Genomic DNA, 23,937 nt, shown 5'->3' on the forward strand with positions numbered 1-23,937 from the left:
CAGGTATATCAACCGTCTCTAAAAATAATTTTTATTAACGACTTTCACATACAATAAGGTGGTAAAATAATATTTCGCTGGTTTGAAATGCCTGGAATTCAATTTCAGAGCTTTATGTCCTGTTTTTAGTTCTCAGTTAAACGAAAGGAGGACAACTTTCATTAACATTTTTTGCATGTAGGTAAACAAAATGAAAACAGCTTTATACATATATGTTAAGTATCGAAGAATGGAAGTAACATTAGATAAGTTAATGTGTATTTTCTGTCCAGAAAATATATACAATATAACTTGTGCGCTTTAGAAAAAAGAACAGTAGTGAATCCATAAATTTATTCACAGTGCTGGCCATCTTGGAATATGGCGGCCATAACTATGGAGTTTGTCTCAACATGGTTCTTTAGATTATACAGTCATGTAAGTGTATATGTTTTAGATATTACTGTTTCAGTTAACATCCCTTTTAGATAATGTAAACAATAATTTCGCCATTTTCAAATAACAAATTATTTTTGGGTGTCATCTTGGATTTTGGTGGCCATATTGATTTTTCAATATAAATCTTCGACATATTCAAGGCGTACTGGAATATTCTACAGTTACTAAAAAGATAATTTTTTTTTTTTGCATGATTTGTACACTTATTTTGCCATTTTCTTATCAAATTGTGAATTACGGCAGATCTTGGATTTTGGCGACCATCTTGGATTACCACAAACCGCTTCGCAGACTTAAATCAAGCGTATCATATTTATCTAAAGCTACTACCATGCCAAGTTTCATGCTTTTCAAAGAAGGTGCACGATTTGCCCCTTATTGTGCACGGATTTCTTGCACTATCTGTAGTATACTGCATGTAGATCTGTAAGACTTACTAAGTCTGTTGAGATCAAGTAATCTGTAATAAAATTTCTTTCTTTCTTCATAATGACGCTGATAATTTCTAAGAACACCCCTTTCTCTCTGGGCTCATCTCAAGAGTCTAAGATTAGAGATTTTTTTCAGAAAGTGCTATCTGAGATTTATGGCAGACATATTTATTTTACTGATGCCAGTCTGTTTTACTATTGATATATCCGTAAAGTGCCATAAGGCAAAAACAGATAATGCTGCTGTCCACATAGGGGCGTAGCTTCATATGGGCCGTGTAGGCGCGTATACACTTTTCCCTAGAACAGTCACCATCCACAACTGCCAATGAGAAAAGATCGAATCCAGTTTAGGATTTGAGGACAAACACCATGTTCTTGAAGTGTGTATAAGAGTTTGAGATGGTTCACTTTATTAAGAGCTTTAGAAAAATCAAGGAGTATAAGATATGTTTGTTACCCAGAGGAGAGGTTGTTCACAAGGTAGGCTTAGTCAAAATAATTCGACGTTCAGATTGTTTTATATTTGTGACTGGCAATCTAATATTGCCCATACGAAGAAATTATCTCAATATTTCCTAGGATCGCGTCAAATTAGTTGGACTATATGGGGCGCCGTTTTACTAACTTCTAGGCATCTTTTGATATCATAAAATCATTTCTTGATATAAAAATTCTATTTCTTGATATCAAGAATTATTTTTGATATCAAGAAATGAGTCTTGATATCAAGAAATCATTTTTTGTTATCAAAAAGTGAATTTCTTGATATCAAAAGATGGACAGCATTTCTTGATGTCAAAAAATGAATTTCTTGATATAAAAAACCCGCTTTTTTATATCAGGAATTCATTTTTTTGATATCAAGAAATGCTGTCCATTTTTTTTAATATCAAAATCGAATTTTTGATATCAGGAAATTAATTTTTAATATCAAAAATTCGATGTCTTGATATCAGGAATTCGATTTGCTTGATATTAGAAAATCATTTCTTGCTATCAAAAAATTAGTTATATTTTTGATATAAGGAAATCGATTTTTTATATCAAAAATCATTTCTTGATATCTAGAAATACGGACTATTTTTTGATATCAAGAATTCGATTCCGGGATATCAATAAATCATTTTTGATATAAAAAATCGATATTTCTTGACATCAAAAAATGGCCATTTGAACCTTTCCCTCACCCTCAGTCATCGGGATCACATGATCCTATGGAACGCCTAAACTGTTTTAGTTCGTTATCTGCCTTTTCCAATATATTCGGTACAAATCATAATTTGTTATGTAGATAAAGCAGTTTGTGTACATTTACTAGTTTGTCCGGTACATATCTTAGTTTGTGCTGTGCATTCAATAGTTTGTGTTGTCCAATTGATAGTTCGTCGTGTGCCTTTTCCAATATATTCAGTACAAATCATAATTTGTCTTGTAGATAGAGCAGTTTGTTGTGTACATTTACTAGTTTGTCCGTATGGGGCGCCGTTTTACTATTTTCTAGGCATTTTTTATATCAAGAAATGATTTCTTGAAATCCAGAAATCGAATTCTTGATATCAAGAAATCATTTCTTGATATCAAAAAAATGAATTTCTTGAAATAAAAAAAAAATGATTTTTTGATATCAGGAATTCATTTTTTGACATCAAGAAAGGATATCTTTTTTATATAAAAAAATCGAATTTTAAATATCAGGAAATGAGTTTTTGATACCAAAACATCGAATATATCAGGAACTCGATTTCTTGATATTAGAAAATCGAATTCTTGATGTGGATAAAGCAGTTTGTTATGTACATTTACTAGTTTGTCCGGTACATTTCTTAGTTTATGTTGCGCATTCACTAGTTTGTGTTGTACAATTAATAGTTCGTCGTGTGCATTTTTCAATATATTTGGTAGAAATTATAATTTGTCTTGTAGACAAAACTGTTACGAGTTTGTCCGGTACATTTATTAGTTTGTGCTGTCCAATTAATAGTTCATTATGTGCTTTTCCCAATATGTTCGGTATAAATCATAATTTGTTATGTATACATAAAATAGTTTGTTGTGTACATTTACTAGTTTGTCCGGTACATTTCTTAATTTGAGTTGTGCATTCGCCAGTTTGTGCTGTCCAATTGATTGCTTAAAAATATCCGATTTCATGTTAAATTACACAACGTGTACCCTTACAATTTTTGTCTTTACAAGTGGAGTCTCATACACACAACAAATATACTTCTTATGTTAAATAAGTTCTTTTAGGCAATTATCTATTTTCGGAAACTTTTGAAAAGATAATTAATACATATCTGTTTATTAAAACATAAAAAATTGCTTTATCTACAAGACAAGTTATGATTTAAGACAAGTTATGATTTGTACCGAAAATAATGGGAAAAGCACATAACGAACTATTAATTGGACAGCACAAACTATAGTAAATGCACAACACAAACTAAGAAATGTACCGAACAAACTAGTTAATGTACATAACAAACTGTTTTATCTACACAACAAATAATGGTTAGTACCGAACATATTAAGAAATGCACATGACGAACTATCTATTGGACAGCACAAACTAGTGAATAATCAATAATCACAAGTAGTATATATGTATGAGAATCCATTTGTAATGACAACACAGTAAGGGTAATATGGGGCGCCGTTTTACTATTTCTAGGCATTTTTTGATATCAAGAAATGATTTCTTGATATCAAAAAATCGATTTCTTGATATCAAGAATTGTTTTTGATATCAAGAAATGATTCTTGATATCAAGAAATCGAATTTCTGATATCATTTCTTGATATCAAAAACAAATAAATTTATTGATATAAAAACATCGATTTTTTTTTGTATCAGGAATTCATTTTTTGATATCAAGAAATGCTGTCTATTTCTTTATATAAAAATCGAATTTTTTGATATCAGGTAATGATTTTTGATATAAAAAAGTCAATTTCTTGATATCAGGAATTCGATTTCTTGATATCGGAAAATCATTTTTGATATAAAAAAATAGTTACATTTTTTGATATTAGGAAATCGAATTCTTGATATCTAGAAATACGGACTATTTTTTGATATCAAGAATTCGATTTCTGGATATCAAGAAATCATTTCTGATATCAAGAGTTCGATTGGTTGATATCAAAAAATGTCCAGTATTTCTTGATATCAAAAATTCCCGCCATTCTAAAAATAGACATGCAAATAGGGATAACCTCGAATATATTCATTCAGTGCGGGGTATGGAACGACTAGACTGTCTTGACATAATGATTATCAGTTTGTCATGTGCTTTTTTCAATAAATTTGGTACAAGTCATAATCTTTCTTGTAGATAAAGCAGTTTGTTATATAGATTTACTAGTTTGTCCGGTGCATTTCTTAGTTTATGTTGTGCATTCACTAGTTTGTGCTATACAATTAAGAAACAAGTCGAAAGATTTCCTGTGGCCATAAGTTATACAGACCAGAAATTGTTGATAGTATAACTTATGGGTGAATAACGTACTTGTTTTGTTTCTATTATACCATTACGTTTTAATGTAAGAAATATTACTCCATTCTACATGATTTACAAGTAGATATATGAACTATGTATTTCTTAATTCTGAAAGTTTTGTTTTGGGCAAAAATAACTATATTTCCCTTTCATGTATAACATAACTTTAAGCACAACTGGTCGCATTCCTTGACTATTGAAATACTTTACTAGAGCTTTCACAAATGTGATTCATGCCTTCACCTGGACTTGCTTGACAACACAGGACCATAATCTAGGAAATTGAAGAGCAATTAACATGAAAACCCTTATGCACAACAAGGTATCAATATTGATCATTGCTGAAAGTTTGAATAAATTATATGAAATAATGAATGAGGAATCTAAGTCACAAACATTTCTCTATATATCATATAGAGTGCTAGCTATATTGCAAAAACGGCGTTCCATAAATATTTCTTACTGGTATAATAGAAACAAAACAAGTACGTTATTCACCCATAAGTTATACTATCAGTCCCCATGTGCTATACTACTTATTGCATTCCAATATACCTGCGGCCTTCAGGCCGCAGATAATAATAAGTTCCCAAACGTGGTTTATCGTAGAATAACCCGAGTTTTGAGTTCTTATGCGTAAGAATATATCACGAAGGCCGTAGGCCTGAGTGATATATTGTTCCGCATAAGAACGAAAAACTCGGGTTATTCTTCGATAAATCACACTTGGGAACTTATTATTTCGATTCTAACACGACAAACTACTATCAACAATGTTAGAAAAAAATGGTAACTAGTTTTTACGACCGTGCTACGCACCTTGATCGGATGACGTCATTGCACGCGAGTGGTTTATTGCAGAATAACCCGAGATAGATTTTGCTCTACATGTATGTAGGTTATTTGGTGGTCGTGTTAGAATTAATAGTTCGTCGTGTGCATTTTTCAATATATTTGGTAGAAATTATAACTAGTCTTGTAGACAAAACTGTTTGTTATATACATTTACTAGTTTGTCCGACCGCCTCGGTAGCCTATCATTTATTGATATCAAGAATTCGATTTCTTGATATCAAGAAATAAAACGATTTTTCGATATCAAAAAGTCATTTCCTCAGATATCAAAAATTATATTTTTTGATATAAAAAATGGACAGCATTTCTTGATATCAAGAAATCATTTCTGATATCAAGAGTTCGATTGGTTGATATCAAAAAATGGCCAGTATTTCTTGATATCAAAAATTCCCGCCATTCTAAAAATAGACATGCAATTAGGGAAAACCTCGAATATATTCATTCAGTGTGGGGTATGGAACGACTAGACTGTCTTGACATAATGATTATCAGTTTGTCATGTGCTTTTTTCAATAAATTTGGTACAAGTCATAATCTTTCTTGTAGATAAAGCAGTTTGTTATTATATAGATTTACTAGTTTGTCCGGTACATTTCTTAGTTTATGTTGTGCATTCACTAGTTTGTGCTGTACAATTAAGAAACAAGTCGAAAGATTTCCTGTGGCCATAAGTTATGACCAGAAATTGTTGATAGTATAACTTATGGGTGAATAACGTACTTGTTTTGTTTCTATTATACCATTACGTTTTAATGTAAGAAATATTACTCCATTCTACATGATTTACAAGTAGATATATGAACTATGTATTTCTTAATTCTGAAAGTTTTGTTTTGGGCAAAAATAACTATATTTCCCTTTCATGTATAACATAACTTTAAGCACAACTGGTCGCATTCCTTGACTATTGAAATACTTTACTAGAGCTTTCACAAATGTGATTCATGCCTTCACCTGGACTTGCTTGACAACACAGGACCATAATCTAGGAAATTGAAGAGCAATTAACATGAAAACCCTTATGCACAACAAGGTATCAATATTGATCATTGCTGAAAGTTTGAATAAATTATATGAAATAATGAATGAGGAATCTAAGTCACAAACATTTCTCTATATATCATATAGAGTGCTAGCTATATTGCAAAAACGGCGTTCCATAAATATTTCTTACTGGTATAATAGAAACAAAACAAGTACGTTATTCACCCATAAGTTATACTATCAGTCCCCATGTGCTATACTACTTATTGCATTCCAATATACCTGCGGCCTTCAGGCCGCAGATAATAATAAGTTCCCAAACGTGGTTTATCGTAGAATAACCCGAGTTTTGAGTTCTTATGCGTAAGAATATATCACGAAGGCCGTAGGCCTGAGTGATATATTGTTCCGCATAAGAACGAAAAACTCGGGTTATTCTTCGATAAATCACACTTGGGAACTTATTATTTCGATTCTAACACGACAAACTACTATCAACAATGTTAGAAAAAAATGGTAACTAGTTTTTACGACCGTGCTACGCACCTTGATCGGATGACGTCATTGCACGCGAGTGGTTTATTGCAGAATAACCCGAGATAGATTTTGCTCTACATGTATGTAGGTTATTTGGTGGTCGTGTTAGAATTAATAGTTCGTCGTGTGCATTTTTCAATATATTTGGTAGAAATTATAACTAGTCTTGTAGACAAAACTGTTTGTTATATACATTTACTAGTTTGTCCGACCGCCTCGGTAGCCTATCATTTATTGATATCAAGAATTCGATTTCTTGATATCAAGAAATAAAACGATTTTTCGATATCAAAAAGTCATTTCCTCAGATATCAAAAATTATATTTTTTGATATAAAAAATGGACAGCATTTCTTGATATCAAGAAATGATTTTTTTATATAAAAAAAAATGCCTTTAAAATAGTAAAACGGCGCCCCATAGGACTGAAGGTGGGCTAATCATTTAATTCAATGAGCTGGGTCTCGCATGATCGTCTTTCTCTGAAGCCATGTTGTAGAACATAGAGAATGCTGTGGGAGCCTAGGTAAAGTGAAAATTAGACAGTTGAGAGGCAACTATGAGTTCAACGGTTTTACAGAGAATGCATATAAGGGAAATTGGGAGATAGTTTGCTGGATCGCTGGTATCTCCTTTTTTGTAACTTTGGCAGACATCTGCGCTGCTCCAGTCATGAATAGGGAATATTGCTGGTGGTCAGGGACTTATGAAAGAGAACAGTGATGATGTCAGCAACCTCCTCTCTCCGTCTCCTTCAGGACAGTTGGTCTTATATTATCTCCCATTATGACCCTTTAACTGTCGCTCCCCTAGGCATGGAGCTATAACACAACATAGATCTATCACAACTGCCAGGACTCTGGCCCCCGTGGGGTACCACAGGAGTCTGAAATTCTATCAATAAGACCATCCCAGATAGCAGACATGCGTTGGCCCAACGTTGGGCCAACGGCAGACTCTTCGTTGGCCCAACGACGATTTCCAACGTTGGCCCAACGCCATTTTGCTAATTGGCGCAACGTTGGCCCAACGGTTGGTACACCGTTGGCCCAACGACTGGAATCCTACACTTATCGTTGGCCCTCCATTGGGCCAACAACTGGTATCCAGCACTTATCGTTGGCCCTCCATTGGGCCAACAGCATTTTTTCGTCTATCATGGTTTGTCCAGCGTTGAGCCAACGCTATCCCAACGATTACGAAACTGAAAAAAAGACTAAAACTAGCATTATTTAGTACGTATTTTATTTTCAAATAGTTGTGATTTTGTTATAGTTTAACAAAAAGAAATCTAACATTTATTTAAAGTTTGTTTGCAATTTTCCTGAAGAAATATAGCAGAATATTTCATCACTACAACATGTCAAATATTGATTCCAGCCTTTTATAAATCTAAATAATTTTCTTTTTTCAGTCACTGATTAAATCCTACTAAAGTGAATTACTGTCTGTATATTAACTCATAAAATATCCAAGTTCTGTTTGATTGTTTTCTTTTCTCACGTAAATTTTTTTCTTTTTTTCTTGTTTTTTTTTTCTTGTGCACCACAGTGCTAGGCACTCCATTATTACTCTCTTGAACAGCATCCTGTAAAAAAAAAATCATAATGTTGATCTCAATATAACTAAAGAAATGCACATAAAAATAACTAAAGAAATGCACATAAACCTCTGGACATAAACTTGCGTAAAATGTATGAAATTATTTTTGTCTGTATTTAACCGAGAAAAATATGTTAGAATTAACGAGAATATTCTTTAATACTCAACACAAGTGCCATCCGCCAGCTTTAGATAAAAGTATTTAACATATGTTCAAGTCACATGGATATTACTTGCATACCGGATAAAATTAAGAAATTCTCTGTTTACAAGATTCCACAACTTTATCAATAATATTCAAAAACTTCTACTTACAGTTTGTAGCTGGTAGACCGGGTTTTTGTTAACTCTAGATCTATCACATGTATAATAGTTTCCTTGTCTTCACATATATGCAGCTAGAAATCTAGCCTAGAGAGTAAAATTAACCACATTTTCTGGGATTTCTTACATAACTCGGGTTAACGAGAGTTCATGTTCTGGAATACTCAACAGATTTATTGTAAACATTTTATGACTGTATAAAATTAGATATTTGTTATAGAGTTAGTAGTGTTGTTGTTTTCTTCAATTTTTTTTTCACAGTTTTTTTTTCAAGGTAGTAGATTTGAAATAGTTCAAAATGTCATTACGGCTGCAGATAAGTTTTAGGTTTAATTAGCCCAAATTTAACTGATTACTAACTGGTGCGAAAAGTATTTATTAATTAAATATTGCATGTTACACATACACAACATGTATACCTGTAGGGGTTTGTGATAAAACAGTCACCTGTAAAATATATAATTATTATATTATTACTTCTAATGGGTCAACGTTGGGCCAACGCTGGGCCAACGATGTTTTCCCTGTATAAGTCTTTCTCTGAAAATCAATATTGGGCCAATGCAGAGATATCTGTGACTGAAATTCAAAGTTGGTTCAACGTTGGCCCAACAGCTGTATTTAAATACTTATTAATCATTGTTGGGCCAACAGTGGCCCAACAACGATTATCTTTGACGGTTTTCCGTCGTTGGCCCAATGACTTCATGTTTACAGGGATAGAAGTCTATCTTTATAAGAAATAGCCCCCCCCCCCCCATATTTATGTATAAATAAGGGGGGGGGGGTATTTTTTTTTTTAAAGATAGACTTCTACGGACTTATTGATAGAATTTCAGACTCCTGTGTTTATTGTATATATAGGGAGTATTTTTATAAAGATAGACTTCTATTGTCTTATTGATTTTTTGTATATATATACTCAGTTCCAAAAGAAAGTGTGCACTTTTTAAGTTTAAATATTTCAAAAAATTCCCCGACGTTTTTGTTTCATTTTTTCAGGTATAACTCAAAATCTAAAATGCACACCAATTTGTTTACTAACTGATTTAAATTTTGATACCAAACATTGTAAGTTTTCATGAAAATAACCGAGAAAAAATAACAGAAAAACTAAGTGCACACTTTCTTTTGGAACTGAGTGTAGTTGGTGGGGGTATTTTTTTTATAAAGATAGACTAAATTCATTTCTACTGTATGGTCTTTATATTGATAGAATTTCAGACACCTGTGGGTGTTTTGTTAAGGCATAGATAACTTTTAAAAAAATCAGATTGATTTAAAGGGTCGACTTCACTGTCGACTTCTACTACCGAAATTGACCTCACGTTTCATACTTGGTGCAAATGCACTGGGCAATGGGTCACGTGTAGATAATATTTACAGACATTCTCGTTTTGTGTATCGATTTGAATGAAAAACTAGTTCTCTAATTTATGGTAATTTTTTTATTGATGACGCTGTGTGTTAGGTATCATCCATCTTAATTGCTGCTAGAAATTAAATTTCCAAAGGAAATGGAATATTCATTCTCACTTTTTCCTGGTAAGTAAGAAATATAAATCTCGGTCAAAGTTTCGCAGTTTTTCGTGTCAAGGTCGCGTAGAAATATGACGGTTATCTGCACCATTAAACACTGCACATGTTCTCGACAGGTCACGTGTCCGAATGTAAGGCAATTGTAAACATAATGTGGATTTGATGTCTTTCTCAAAATTGTATTTCATGGAAGACTTTTATTTCTGATATAGCATTTGTACTGGATTGCATGCATGCATGGTGTATAATTAAATTGTTGAAGAGGAAAAAAGAAATATTCTGTTGTTGTGGAAGTTTCGTACTCAGTGCAGTTCGCAACGACTTAAACGGGTGACATTCACGGACAAATAATTTGTCTGATCAAGTGAGACAGTTTCAATAACTTAAATTTTCTCCTTATTCGTCAGAACTTTGGACAGTCCAATGCATGACACAGCTGTGACTTGAACAAATAACGTGAGTATGCTGTAAAAATATACTTTAAACAGGTCTAGGAAAGTGGAATATTTACAGATTATCTGTAAATTAACAGATAATCTATAAATTTACAGATTTTTCAATCTGTAAATTTACAGATCAAGTGTTTGAAAACTGATAAAATTATATTTTGACACAAAATCGCAGCTTGAAATTAATTGATTAACTTATGGTATGTATAAATAAAGGTCAGTTGTAACTTTCAGTCATTTCTGAACATTGACTTTGATTTTTCTTAAAATGCCAAAAACTCAAAGTCAACAAAATGGCTGAAACCCACAAATGACCTTAATTTATGCATGCTGTAAATAAACCAATTAATTCCAAGCTGCGGTTTTGATGATAAATTATGTAATTTCATCAGTTTTCATACACACGCAATCTGTAAATTTACAGATTGAAAAATCTGTAAATTTATAGATTATCTGTAAATATTCCACTTTCCTAGACCTGTTAAAGTCTTTTTCTCTAAACCTGTCTACAAATGATGCTGCTGCCTTTAGGGGTGTGCATATGTTTGTAAACCTGTTCAATTAAATAATTTTTGTTTGTTGTCACAAAAATATTTGAATTTAACAATGGACAGCCATACATCACCTTTCCGGGTTCGATCTCTGGCTACTCCCATTGCGGTGTGTCTTTGGGCAAGGCACTTTATCACGATTGCCTCAGTCAACCTAGCTGTAAATTGGTACTAGCAAATTGCTGGGAGTAAGGTATAATTGGTTTTAACTGTTCTTAAAATAGGGTCACTCAAAAGCTCTACAGAGCTTATGTTCATTGTTTCACAAAGCGACTATAAACAAAATTCACCTTTACCTTATTTACAGTGTTATCACCTTTTATTTTGCCTCGTAAGGTGGGCATATGAAAATCGCACCGTCTGTGCGTCCGGTAAATTCTTGTCCGGGCTGTAACTCTTCCATCCATGAGGGGATTTTGAAATAACTTGGCATAAATGTTCACCATAATGAGACGACATGTCATGTGCAAGACCCAGAAACCTAGCTCCAAGGTCAAGGTCACACTTAGAGGTCAAAAGTTAACATGGTCTGTGGCGTGCCCGGTCCATAACTCTGCCATCCATGAAGGAATTTTGAAACAACTTGGCATAAATGTTAACCATAATGAGACGACGTGACATGTGCAAGACCCAGACCCCTACCTCCAAGGTCAAGGTCACACTTACAAGTCAAAGGTTAACAGGGTATGTTTCGTGTCCGGTCCATAACTCTGCCATTCATGAAGGGATTTTGAAATTACTTGGCATAAATGTTCCTCATAATGAGATGACGTGTCATGAGATAGACCCAGACCCCTAGCTCCAAGGTCAAGGTCACACTTAGAGGTAAAAGGTTAACATGGTCTGTTTCTTGTCCGGTCCATAACTCTGCCATTGATGAAGGGATTTTGAAATTACTTGGCATAAATGTTCCCTATAATGAGATGAGGTGTCATGTGCAAGACCCCACTACAAGACCCAGACCACTAGCTCCAAGGTCAAGGTCACACTTACAAGTCAAAGGTGTTTTTTGTCTGGTCCATAACTCTGCCATTTATCAAGGGATTTGAAAATAATTTGACACAAAATGTGACAAATGTTAACCATATTGAGAAGATGTGTTACACTTATGACCGAGGCCTCTTAGGTCAAGGTCACAAAATGATATGTGATTTTTTTGCGCATACAACTGTGGCATTCTTGGGCCTAATTCGGGGGCATTTGTCACCAATAGTGACAACTCTTGATTGTACTTTTTTGCACGAGACGGAAGGAGGTCAAACTCCACATCATTTTAAAACTTTCTCATCGATTAGAGCCCTTTGTTTGGTTGGTCAATATCTTGATAATAAGTGTTAATATTTGCACAGTCTATTTCCATAAAGCAAATTTCTATCAAGATTGAATTCTTGTTCACTTGTTACAACAGTTGAAATATGTACAGGATGCTGAAATTTGGGCTCACAATATTTCCCTCTATGTAATTTCCTTTTGAAATATTATGAGCAATTTTTGATGCAAAATATGAAAACAGGTATTTTAATCAATGTTTCAGTGGTTTCATGACTAATATTTTCCAAGGCATTTTAAAATGTAAATGACACAAGTTTCTGATGGAAGAACGTGCAACATGAGCATGAATTTCACTAAAACACAAGGGCTCGAATCAACGATAAACAGGCATACATCTTTTAAGTAGCATATAAAAATTTATAGCTAAAACAATTCAGCTTCAGAGATGTTATAAATATATGTTGTTTTTGATCTCTGACGCAACCATCAGAATATAAAAATAGCGTCAGTTTAAGTTATGGTATCCAGAACTAATAAAGTAAGTATTTATTAAAATTTTGTTAATTGTTTCAGTCAGAACTTTCAGTTTAGACTGACAGTTGACTGAACAGAGCATCTTTCCAGTAATTTCTGTATGTAACTATGTTGCGTACCATAAAATACCAATGTATCGAGTACAGGTTCTTTGGACAGTCCATCAGATTGTCCACAGATCTGTTTAAAGAACCTCTAGACTCTGGGATTTAGTATTTTCCAAAGGGCTAAAAAAATGAAAAATGTAGTCTAGATAATATTAATGGACTATAATAGTAGATTATAACTTCAATAAATATTCATAATCAATCTTTGAACTCACAAGGAATTTCAATTGTCCATTGTGGTCAGTCACAAAGGGTCCTGGTGTTATTTCAGTACTTACCTTTATAGAAGGAATTCTATATACCGGGATATAAGTAGTTTTATCTTTTTTAGGAGGGCCTTCTCTGCCAGTTTCGGCAGTGTAGCCAGATGCTACAAATTCAAAGAACTGGCTACAGATTTCTGAAAGTGGCTACAAGATTTTTATTAAAACGTGGCCGGGAGTCTCACGGATTTTTTGTCCATTTCCCGGACATACGGAAATCAATCATTTCTCCCGGAAATCCAAAATTCCAAGCTAATGCTTTCCTGTATCAAACTAAATCCCTAATTACACACTGTGCCTGACGTAATTTATCACTCTACTGGTATATTGATAAAAGTTTAACAAGGTCACGCACTGATGACATTCTGCAAACAGGTGTATACTGTGCTATTTTTAGATTATTGCATGACTGCGGCATTTTCCTTTGAAGTTTTGTGTTTTCTAAATTCTGTTATTGCATGACTGCGGCATTTTCCTTTGAAGTTTTGTGTTTTCTAAATTCTGGTATCGCCACGGTTAGCCGTGCTCTAAATTCCGCTGCACACAGGTATCGCTCACAGTTTTCTCTTTCTGGGATGTAGAGCAATACACACAAATAAGCAAGTGTTGCTGTGATAAGTTATTGAAAATGATAAGCTATTTGAAATAATTCATTACTGTATTTCTGTAGTTAACTTCTCTGCATCTTGATTTAAAACTTGATTTTTTAAGTAATATAAAAACATAACGGCAAAAATGATTATAGTATTCTATTCTGTTTAAAAATTCAAATTTTGTTTCTGGCAAAGGTTTACAATATGCTCTAGGTGTAATTCCATTGATACATAACCTTTGTTGATAAAATTAGCCACATGGGAAGTGTTTACCTTCTCTATTTCTCCAGGGTTCATGACCTCATTAGGGCCTCCCGGCAAATTCAAAATTTTAGCACTTAGTTTAAATTATTTTTGAAACTCTATTTCCCAACTTTTTGTTTTAAAAAATAATTACACTGATTAATAAGGAATGTTTCTATGTGTATTTATGCACTTTTTATAACAGTTTTTTTTCAGTAGTTTATTTAAAATTTTGAAAAAGGGATCTCTGATGTGAAGCATGCATAATTTATATAAAAACCTGCCCGTCGCCACCTTCTTGCTTTTATATGGAAGTTGGGGGTTTATCATGTCATTGAAATGTTTCTAAGGGAGGCTCAAGAGGGGAAATATTTTTAAATATTTTAAATTAAAATATTTAAAAAATGTGTCCAGTTTACTGTTTTCAGTCATGCAATAAATCAGTTAGACAATACATACGCGTGTGTTACCGGCGAGTATCATCATGCTTGGGAGATTCTCAGGGAACGTAATTTGATAGCAAACTCGCCTCTACGAGGCTCGTTTGCTACCCAAATTACGTTCCCTGAGATTCCCCCACGCATGATGATACCAGCCGGTAACACACTTTTATGTATTATCTAACTTATACGTATCGCCACGGTTAGCTGTGCTCTAAATTCCGCTGCACACAGGTATCGCTCACAGTTTTCTCTTTCTGGGATGTAGAGAAATACACACAAATTAGCAAGTGTTGCTGTGATAAGTTATTGAAAATGATAAGCTATTTGAAATAATTTATTACTGTATTTCTGTAGTTAAGTTCTCTGCATCTTGATTTAAAAGTTGATTTTTTAGCTCACCTGTCACAAAGTGACAAGGTGAGCTTTTGTGATCGCGCGGTGTCCGTCGTCCGTCGTCCGTCCGTGCGTCAGTGCGTCCGTGCGTCCGTGCGTCCGTAAACTTTTGCTTGTGACCACTCTAGAGGTCACATTTTTCATGGGATTTTTATGAAAGTTGGTCAGAATGTTCATCTTGATGATATCTAGGTCAAGTTCGAAACTGGGTCACGTGCCATCAAAAACTAGGTCAGTAGGTCTAAAAATAGAAAAACCTTGTGACCTCTGTAGAGGCCATATATTTCACAAGATCTTCATGAAAATTGGTCAGAATGTTCACCTTGATGATATCTAGGTCAAGTTTGAAACTGGGTCACGTGGGGTCAAAAACTAGGTCAGTAGGTCTAAAAATAGAAAAACCTTGTGACCTCTCTAGAGGCCATATTTTTCATGAGATCTTCATGAATGTTGGTCAGAATGTTTATCTTGATGATATCTAAGTCAAGTTCGAAACTGGGTCACGTAGGGTCAAAAACTAGGTCATTAGGTCTAAAAATAGAAAAACCTTGTGACCTCTCTAGAGGCCATATTTCTCAATGCATCTTCATGAAAATTGGTCAGAATGTTCATCTTGATGATATCTAGGTCAAGTTCGAAACTGGGTCACGTGGGGTTAAAAACTAGGTCAGTAGATCTAAAAATAGAAAAACCTTGTGACCTCTCTAGAGGCCATATTTTTCAATGGATCTTCATGAATATTGGTCAGGATGTTCACCTTGATGATATCTAGGTCAAGTTCGAAACTGGGTCATGTGGGGTCAAAAACTAGGTCAGTAGATCTAAAAATAGAAAAACCTTGTGACCTCTCTAGTGGCCATATTTCTCAATGGATCTTCATGAAAATTGGTCAGAATGTTCACCTTGATGATATCTAGGTCGAGTTCGAAACTGGGTCATGTGCGGTCAAAAACTAGGTCAGTAGGTCTAAAAAGAGGAAAACCTTGTGACCTCTCTAGAGGCGATATTTTTCAATGGATCTTCATGAAAATAGGTCAGAATGTGTACCTTGAAGATATCTAGGTCAAGTTCGAAAATGGGTCACGTGGGGTTTAAAACTAGGTCAGTAGATCTAAAAATAGAAAAACCTTGTGACCTCTCTAGAGGCCATATTTTTCATGAGATCTTCATGAATATTGGTCAGAATGTTCATCTTGATGATATCTAAGTCAGATTCAAAACTGGGTCACGTGGGGTCAAAAACTAGGTCAGTAGGTCTAAAAATAGAAAAAACCTTGTGACCTCTCTAGAGGCCATATTTCTCAATGGATCTTCATGAAAATTGGTGAGAATGTTCAGCTTGATGATATCTAGGTCAGGTTCATAACTGGGTCATGTGCGGTCAAAAACTAGGTCAGTAGGTCGAAAAATATAAAAACCTTGTGACCTCTCTAGAGGCCATATTTTTCACGAGATCTTCATGAAAATTGGTGAGAATGTTCATCTTGATGATATCTAGGTCAAGTTTAAAAGTGGGTCACGTGCCTTCAAAAACTAGGTCATTAGGTCAAATAATAGAAAAACCTTGTGACCTCTCTAGAGGCCATGTTTTTCAATGGATCTTTATGAAAATTGGTCAGAATTTTTTATCTTGATGATATCTAGGTCACATGTGCTCAAAAACTAGGTCACTATGTCAAATAATAGAAATAACGATGTCATACTCAGTTGAACACTGGGTCATGTGGAGATAGGTGAGCGATTCAGGACCATCATGGTCCTCTTGTTTAAGTAATTTAAAAATATAACGGCAAAAATTATTATGATATTCTATTCTGTTTAAAAATTCAAATTTTGTTTCTGGCAAAGGTTTACAATATGCTCTAGGTGTTAATTCCATTGATAAATAACCTTTGTTGATAAAATTAGCCACATGGGAAGTGTTTAGCTTCTCTATTTCTCCAGGGTTCATGACCTCATTAGGGCCTCCCGGCAAATTCAAAATTTTAGCACTTAGTTTAAATTATTTTTGAAACTCTATTTCCCAACTTTTTGTTTTAAAAAATAATTTATTTATTTATTTATTTGTTGGATTTTAAGTCACACTGACACAATGTCGGTCATATGGCGACTTTCCAGCTTTAATGGTGGAGGAAGACCCCAGGTGCCCCTTCGGACATTATTTCAGGCCCGAGCGGGCACCTGGGTAGAACCACCAACCTTCCGCAAGCCAGCTGGATAGCTTCCTCACATGAAAGATTCTATGTCCCTGGCGGGGATTCGAACCCACAGCGGTGAGGGGCAAGTGATTTGAAGTCAGCGACTCTTAAAAAATAATTACACTGATTAATAAGGAATGTTTCTATGTGTATTTATGCACTTTTTATAACATTTTTTTTCAGTAGTTTTTTTAAAATTTTGAAAAAGGGATCTCTGATGTGAAGCATGCATAATTTATATAAAAACCTGCCCGTGGCCACCTTCTTGCTTTTATATGGCAGTTGGGGGTTTATCATGTCATTGAAATGTTTCTAAGGGAGGCTCAAGAGGGGAAATATTTTAAATATTTTAAATTGAAATATTGAAAAAATGTGTTCAGTTTACTGTTTTCAGTCATGCAATAAATCAGTTAGACAATACATATGCATGTGTTACCAGCGAGTATCATCATGCTTGGGAGATTCTCAGGGAACGTAATTTGATAGCAAACTCGCCTCTACGAGGCTCGTTTGCTACCCAAATTACGTTCCCTGAGATTCCCCCACGCATTATGATACCAGCCGGTAACACACTTTTATGTATTATCTAACTTATACTTGTGTTAATTGGCGAGTGGTGATACTGACATAATACGATGATAAGACAGGAACTTGTTTATCGAAGATTCAGTGTGAAAAGATATATTAGGGATACATTTGAATAGATAAAGAGCCAACCTTTATTGCAGTGATGGCAATCATTACCACTGCTGGCATAATTGAGCAAACAACTAGAGATAGTTTTTAACATTCTTTTAACACTGCTATGATTTTGTATTTCATTTTGATGAGTAAAAAGCAGTTTTAAGTGCAGATTAAAAACGGTGAAATGGATTTATTTCCAATCAATGTTAGCTTCTGCTCATTTGCAAAAAAACTAAGAATGTAAAAAAAAAGACCCTGCAGATTATTCACATTAATTAAAGAAACTCGCCAGTATAAAATTTAAAATTTCATCCAAATTCCTATTCCTCTGCTCAAAGAATATTGTGATAACTGAATAAAGTTATTATAAACCTATAATTATGTTGTTTTTTTTTGTTTTGTTTACATTGCAGAATTTCTAAAATTTTCATTTTGGACAGTACCGGTAACTGTTAAAATGGGGGCTTACAAAAAAGATACTGACTGATAAATGGCAAACAGTGCAGATCATGATCAGACTGCATGGACAATTTACACTGGTTGCAAAGGCAGAATCAATCGTATTCAACATGATAAAGGTTAAAATGCTTTATAAAGCAAGTTAAGCACCTAAAAACATTGCCGAAATCGGACCTTAACTGTTACATAGTATTATATTCAACCAAAAATTTCCTAAGAAACGTACGTCGAAAAAATCTCCTGGATTTTCATCAAATATCCTGGATTTTCAACTGAAATATCCTGGAAAATTGTCCACAGAACTTGATATGTATGAAATGCATAAAATGGAAACCCCATCCAAGCACTTGTTGTGAAGGATGGGGTTCATTATTGGAAATAGGCCGGAGGCCGAAAATATATATAGGAACCCACCACTTTTTGTTTGCCCCAGCCCAGTTCTTTTTCTAGCCAACATGATACTTTAAAAACTATGAATTTTGCACGCTTTTTCATGGTTTTATATGTGGTTGGTCACGTGACTTGTATGGCTATTTTAGCCTTTAAAGGTAGCGAATCTTGATACGGTTGATAGGACAGTATGCTGAATATATATATTAGAGGCCAAGGCCTAGTGAAAATAATGGCTGTACAGTCTATACTCATTTATGATTTATTACAGAATTTGTTGAAAGAATTGCTAAGTACAAAAAGAGTATAATTTTATTAAAATAAAAAGTTAAGGAACTTGTGTCGTTCATTGAGATACAAACTCGCAGACAATCGAGGAACAAAATTTATTATCTTGAAAAAAAATGGCTAAGTACAAAATAGGACATTAATTCATCAAATTGATAGCAAAAGTTATTGAACTTGTGCCATTCATATGGTATTACCTTGACCAAGTAGTGTGTTTAATACTTTTAATTCATCTGTAATGTGAGCTCTAGAGATACTGACTTTCCAGCAGTCTGACTCAGACTTTAACTGGCAATATAGGTCTATATACATAGAGCTCAGAATTCGGCTATCCCTATCAGGCCTTAGTCAAATGACTGCATGTCAGTACATGCGAACAGCTGTTTAGATGGCATAGATGCTATGACTAACTGGCAAAAGTGAGCAGAATTTCATCTCATTTCCATTGAGATCATTGCTAAGTACAAAAAGGTTGGGATACTTTTACATGTTTGACCTAGTGGCATGTACAGTAACAATTTAGTAAATACATATATTATAGTAATGTTATTCAGTATAGAAGGTTTTGCAAGTGGAGGTTTATGTTGGACTTCACTGATCAGCCAGACCAGAGTTATGGCACCAATCTAGAATTGTTGCTCTGACATATAATATTATTATTAAAAATAATTTGAGCTAGAATCAAGAAACCATGTTGGAATATTATTTAGTATATATGAAGTTATGCACCTAGGGTTTTATTAGGAACTCGTTTAGCAAGGCCAGAGTTATGACACAGTTTACTCAGAAATATGCATAATTTTTAAATGATAAAGGGCCTAAACGTTTGTGTCCCATATGACACAAAAATATTTGACATAGAAATTGTAGGAATGATTTTGAAGAATGAGAATAGATGCATGTAGGGTAATAAGGTCTGTGTAGTATTGCATCTTTCTTAAATTTTTTTAAACGAAAATTTCTCCTTTTTTAACAATCTCAGCAAGTGTTATAATTTTATTAATGAGCACAGTTTCTGAACTTCCAATTGCTTTTATTATATACGGTATACTGTATGCACCTTTTCTATCCAAATTGGAATGCCAAAACTGGTTTGAGTTATTAAATAATACATTAATTTCATATTGTAAATGTAAATGTAATTGTTCACTTCATTTAAATGATGAAATTTAGGGTTGAAAGTCTGTTGTATTAACCAACAATGGCTAATTATGCAAGGAAAATGTGGGTCAATGGTAAATTCCTCTACTTGACATGCCCTTGAACATGATTGACGGACTATATACTATTTGAACTTTCGTATGACCTTTCATTCACGTTTATAAACAGATGAGAGCTATAAATAACTTACAGGGTTGGCGGCTTGTATTGACTTTATGACAGTCTAGCTCTGAAGAATTTTGCATATCATTACATATCATAAATTATGAAAAAAAGTTTTTAAACAATAACTGAATAAGCTGGTATTTATTTTAAAATTAGAACATTAAGGCTCAACTCGAGTCATCATCTGCCTGTTCACAAATATGTAAAACTGGGTTACTGTGCACACTACTGCACACTACTATAGTCGCACTGAATGACATTGTAACCGAGATAATGAACTGTTGAACTGGGTTACATTGCATCTCATAATTATTTCGGTTAAGTTTTCTGGTATAAGTCTGGTTCAGTATACTGTTAAAAAGAATATGAGAGGCAGGATTAGTAAAATTCAAGTGTCAGATACTAATATTAATTACTTTCAGTTTACGCAATGGATCTAGAGAAAATTTTCTTTTCCTGGAGACCAAGAAATGTCTTATTGTCAACTAACCTTTAAGTACGTCTGTACTTTCAAATTCAATAGTACTGTGGTGAAATGTTATGGCATAATGATTGTAAGGTCATGAAAAGTTTATTTCAGGTAAATAAAGCCCTAAATGACAAAAGGTTGTTTAAATCAGACTTGGGTCAACCAAAACTTTACCAACTGGTCATTTATTGTACACTACAGTACATGTATGTTCTTAATACACATCAGATTTTCACTTGAAGTAGATCTTGGTTATTCTATATATTTTAAGATTTATCCTGGTTGCCCAACCAAGATTGGATTATTTTGGCATATTACTTAGTTAAAGTATAAATTAAAGTAGTTAAAAATTTGCATTGACAGGACTGGTACATATTTTGCCAAAATAAATTAGAAATGCAAGTTTATTAAATTTTATATTCCCTCCCTCCGTTACAAAACTTCACATGTTGATAATAAAATAAATATTGAAGTATTAATAGAAATTAAAAGGAGGGTACAACTTTGCATGTTGATAAATATTCATGGAAGGTTTATGGTTTTAGAAAAAAAAGAAAAAATGAAAAAACAAATTGTGGGGTGGGGAGGAGGAGCAGGTGTGACCAGGGCGATGGGTTCACTGGGTGTGGTTATGCAACTTCACATGTTGATATTAAATGTTCATGGAAAAAAGAAGAAGTTTAAAGGTCCATTACTAAGGGAAAGTGAGTTGGCAATTTTTTTCATAGCCAGTGCATAGACTCCTGCAAGACACTAAATAATGAAGATTGGCAGGTCAATATTTACAGAAGGTCTTTGGAACTCAAAGAAATGTATGTGTATTATGTTGAAATTTCAATGAATCGACAGAATGACCCCCCAGGTCTTTTTAACTTTCTTCATACTTCATAGAAAAATAATTGTACATATACTGTGATTTATTTCGAATTTCTACATACCAACTTTCATTTTCCAATAAAATGAAATAGTTTCTGTGCTTTTTAAAAGAAATTAAAAAGTTCACTTTCCTTAGTATTGGACCTTTAATGAAATTCTACAAATTGGCTAGTTTGTTATGTACAGATATGTGGATTTTTAAGCAATTAAAGGGCAATAACTCTGAAGTTACTAAAGTGACGAAATTGTGTGTGCACTACCACATTATAATATAGTGATCTAAATTCATTTTAAGTTTCATAGTTATATCATCTACATACCTTTTCATACATACGTGTTTGTTTTTATAGTGATCGTCCTGTTCGTCCATCCGTCCGTACAAGTTTAACCAAATGGGACCGTTTCGTCTAGCATCAATACCCCTTTAATACTAGAATGACTTGATACTAATGCAGATGTAACCTGTGACCATTCCTCATCTTCAGACATCACCTGACCTCAGTTTGACCTTGAGCTTGACCTCATTTTGGACTTAGGTTGCTTTATATGGGCCATCTCCTGGTTAACCAAATGGGACCGTTTCGTCTAGCATCAGTACCGCTTAAAAGAATGAATTTATACTAATACAGATGTAACCTGTGACCATTCTTCATCTTCAAACATCACCTGACCTCATTTTGACCTTGACCTTGACCTCATTTTGGACTTAGGTTGCTTTATATGGGCCATCTCTTGGTTAACCAAATGGGACCGTTTCGTCTAGCATTAATATCACTTACAAGAATGAATTGATACTAATACAGATGTAACCTGTGACCATTCCTCATCTTCAAACATCACCTGACCTCAGTTTAACCTTGACCTCGTTTTGGACTTATGTTGCTTTGTATTGACAAGGATGCCACCGGGGGCATCAAGCGTTTATTGAACGCAGCTCCTTGTTTATTACATTTGGTCGTGTGAGGGTAGGGAATAATTGAAATACTCTGGAACATACAGTAGGCATAGGAAATAGAGATCAATATAATTGCACCTTTACTAATTCTACCTGCCCGCTTAGCTCAGTAGGTAGAGCGTCTATCTACGGATCGCGGGGTCGTGTGTTCGATCCTTGGGTGGTGCGTATGTTCTCCATGACTATTTGATAAACGGCATTGTGTCTGAAATCATTAGTCCTCCACCTCTGATTCATGTGGGGAAGTTGGCAGTTACTTGCGGAGAACAGGCTTGTACTGGTACAGAATCCAGGAACACTGGTTAGGTTAACTACCCGCCGTTACATGACTGAAATACTGTTGAAAAACGGCGTTAAACCCAAAACAAACTGTATTACAAAAGTGCTTCTATTGTGACATTTTGATACTAGCAAAACTGTATTATTTTCACAATAAAAGCTTATTAAAAGTTGACTTTTTACCATATTGAGTAAGCTGACAAAATCATACAAAGCAGGGTTCCGTTTTCGTAAGTCAAGCACATATGAAATTATGAATAAATCCTAAAATTTTAATGTGTTGTGCTAAAAGGTATGATACTGAGTCTTAAACCGTTTTCATTTTCCTCTCAATCGGGTAATTGCAAGGGAGGTAAACTAATAGATATTTCTGCTTTTAAGTACTGGCCTAAGGCAAGAGTTGTCACTCTTTGCTGATCACAACTGAAACTTCTGTTATTGATACTAAAAGGAGATGCATTTCCGTTCATTTATACCGAAAATCATCGCAATCTGAGATGGTGCCGAAATTAATGAGGAAAGTAGCGAGCCACATTAATGTATTTCTATTGTTGAAATTTTTGGGGTCTGTCTCTATGTACAGAGAGTAAAATCCTAGTACTGTGAAATAATTTAAATTTGCTGGCATGAAATTTTGCGCAAACGTAAAAAAGGACTGTTTCACGCGGGCTTTAATTCGCGCGTTTTCAATTTTAGAAATGAAGAAATAAAATAAAAAAATTATAATAACGCAGTCTTAAATTCGCGCATCGGACCTAGCGTGAAATTCGCGAAAATTCGTCCTTAGCAAATAAAAATGATTTCACAGTATATGATTGTCTTTAAAGTATTGAAAGGTTAAGGTCATTTTCAATGACAGACATCAGAGATTGTTTCAGATGTGCTAATTATGTTATACCCAATAACTAAGAGAGAATCACATGTTCAGCAATGTGATATTTATTTCCAAT

General features: G+C 34.1%; 1 protein-coding gene across 2 annotated transcripts in view; it reads left to right on the top strand.

The window, feature by feature from the left end:
• The first annotated feature begins 10,307 nt into the window (after window positions 1-10,307).
• LOC123566516 (uncharacterized) overlaps window positions 10,308-23,937 on the top strand; it is a 36,464-nt gene continuing 22,834 nt past the window's right edge. Inside the window, exon 1 of one of the 2 annotated variants that reach the window (XR_008367471.1) lies at window positions 10,308-10,671. The gene's annotated coding sequence lies outside the window, so the exon portion shown is untranslated. The remainder of the gene's footprint in view (window positions 10,672-23,937) is intronic. The other variant, XM_053525325.1, reaches the window with a different exon arrangement.

The sequence above is a fragment of the Mercenaria mercenaria genome, chromosome 15 (genome assembly GCF_021730395.1).
Source record: "Mercenaria mercenaria strain notata chromosome 15, MADL_Memer_1, whole genome shotgun sequence".
In the NCBI taxonomy this organism is placed as follows: domain Eukaryota; kingdom Metazoa; phylum Mollusca; class Bivalvia; order Venerida; family Veneridae; genus Mercenaria; species Mercenaria mercenaria.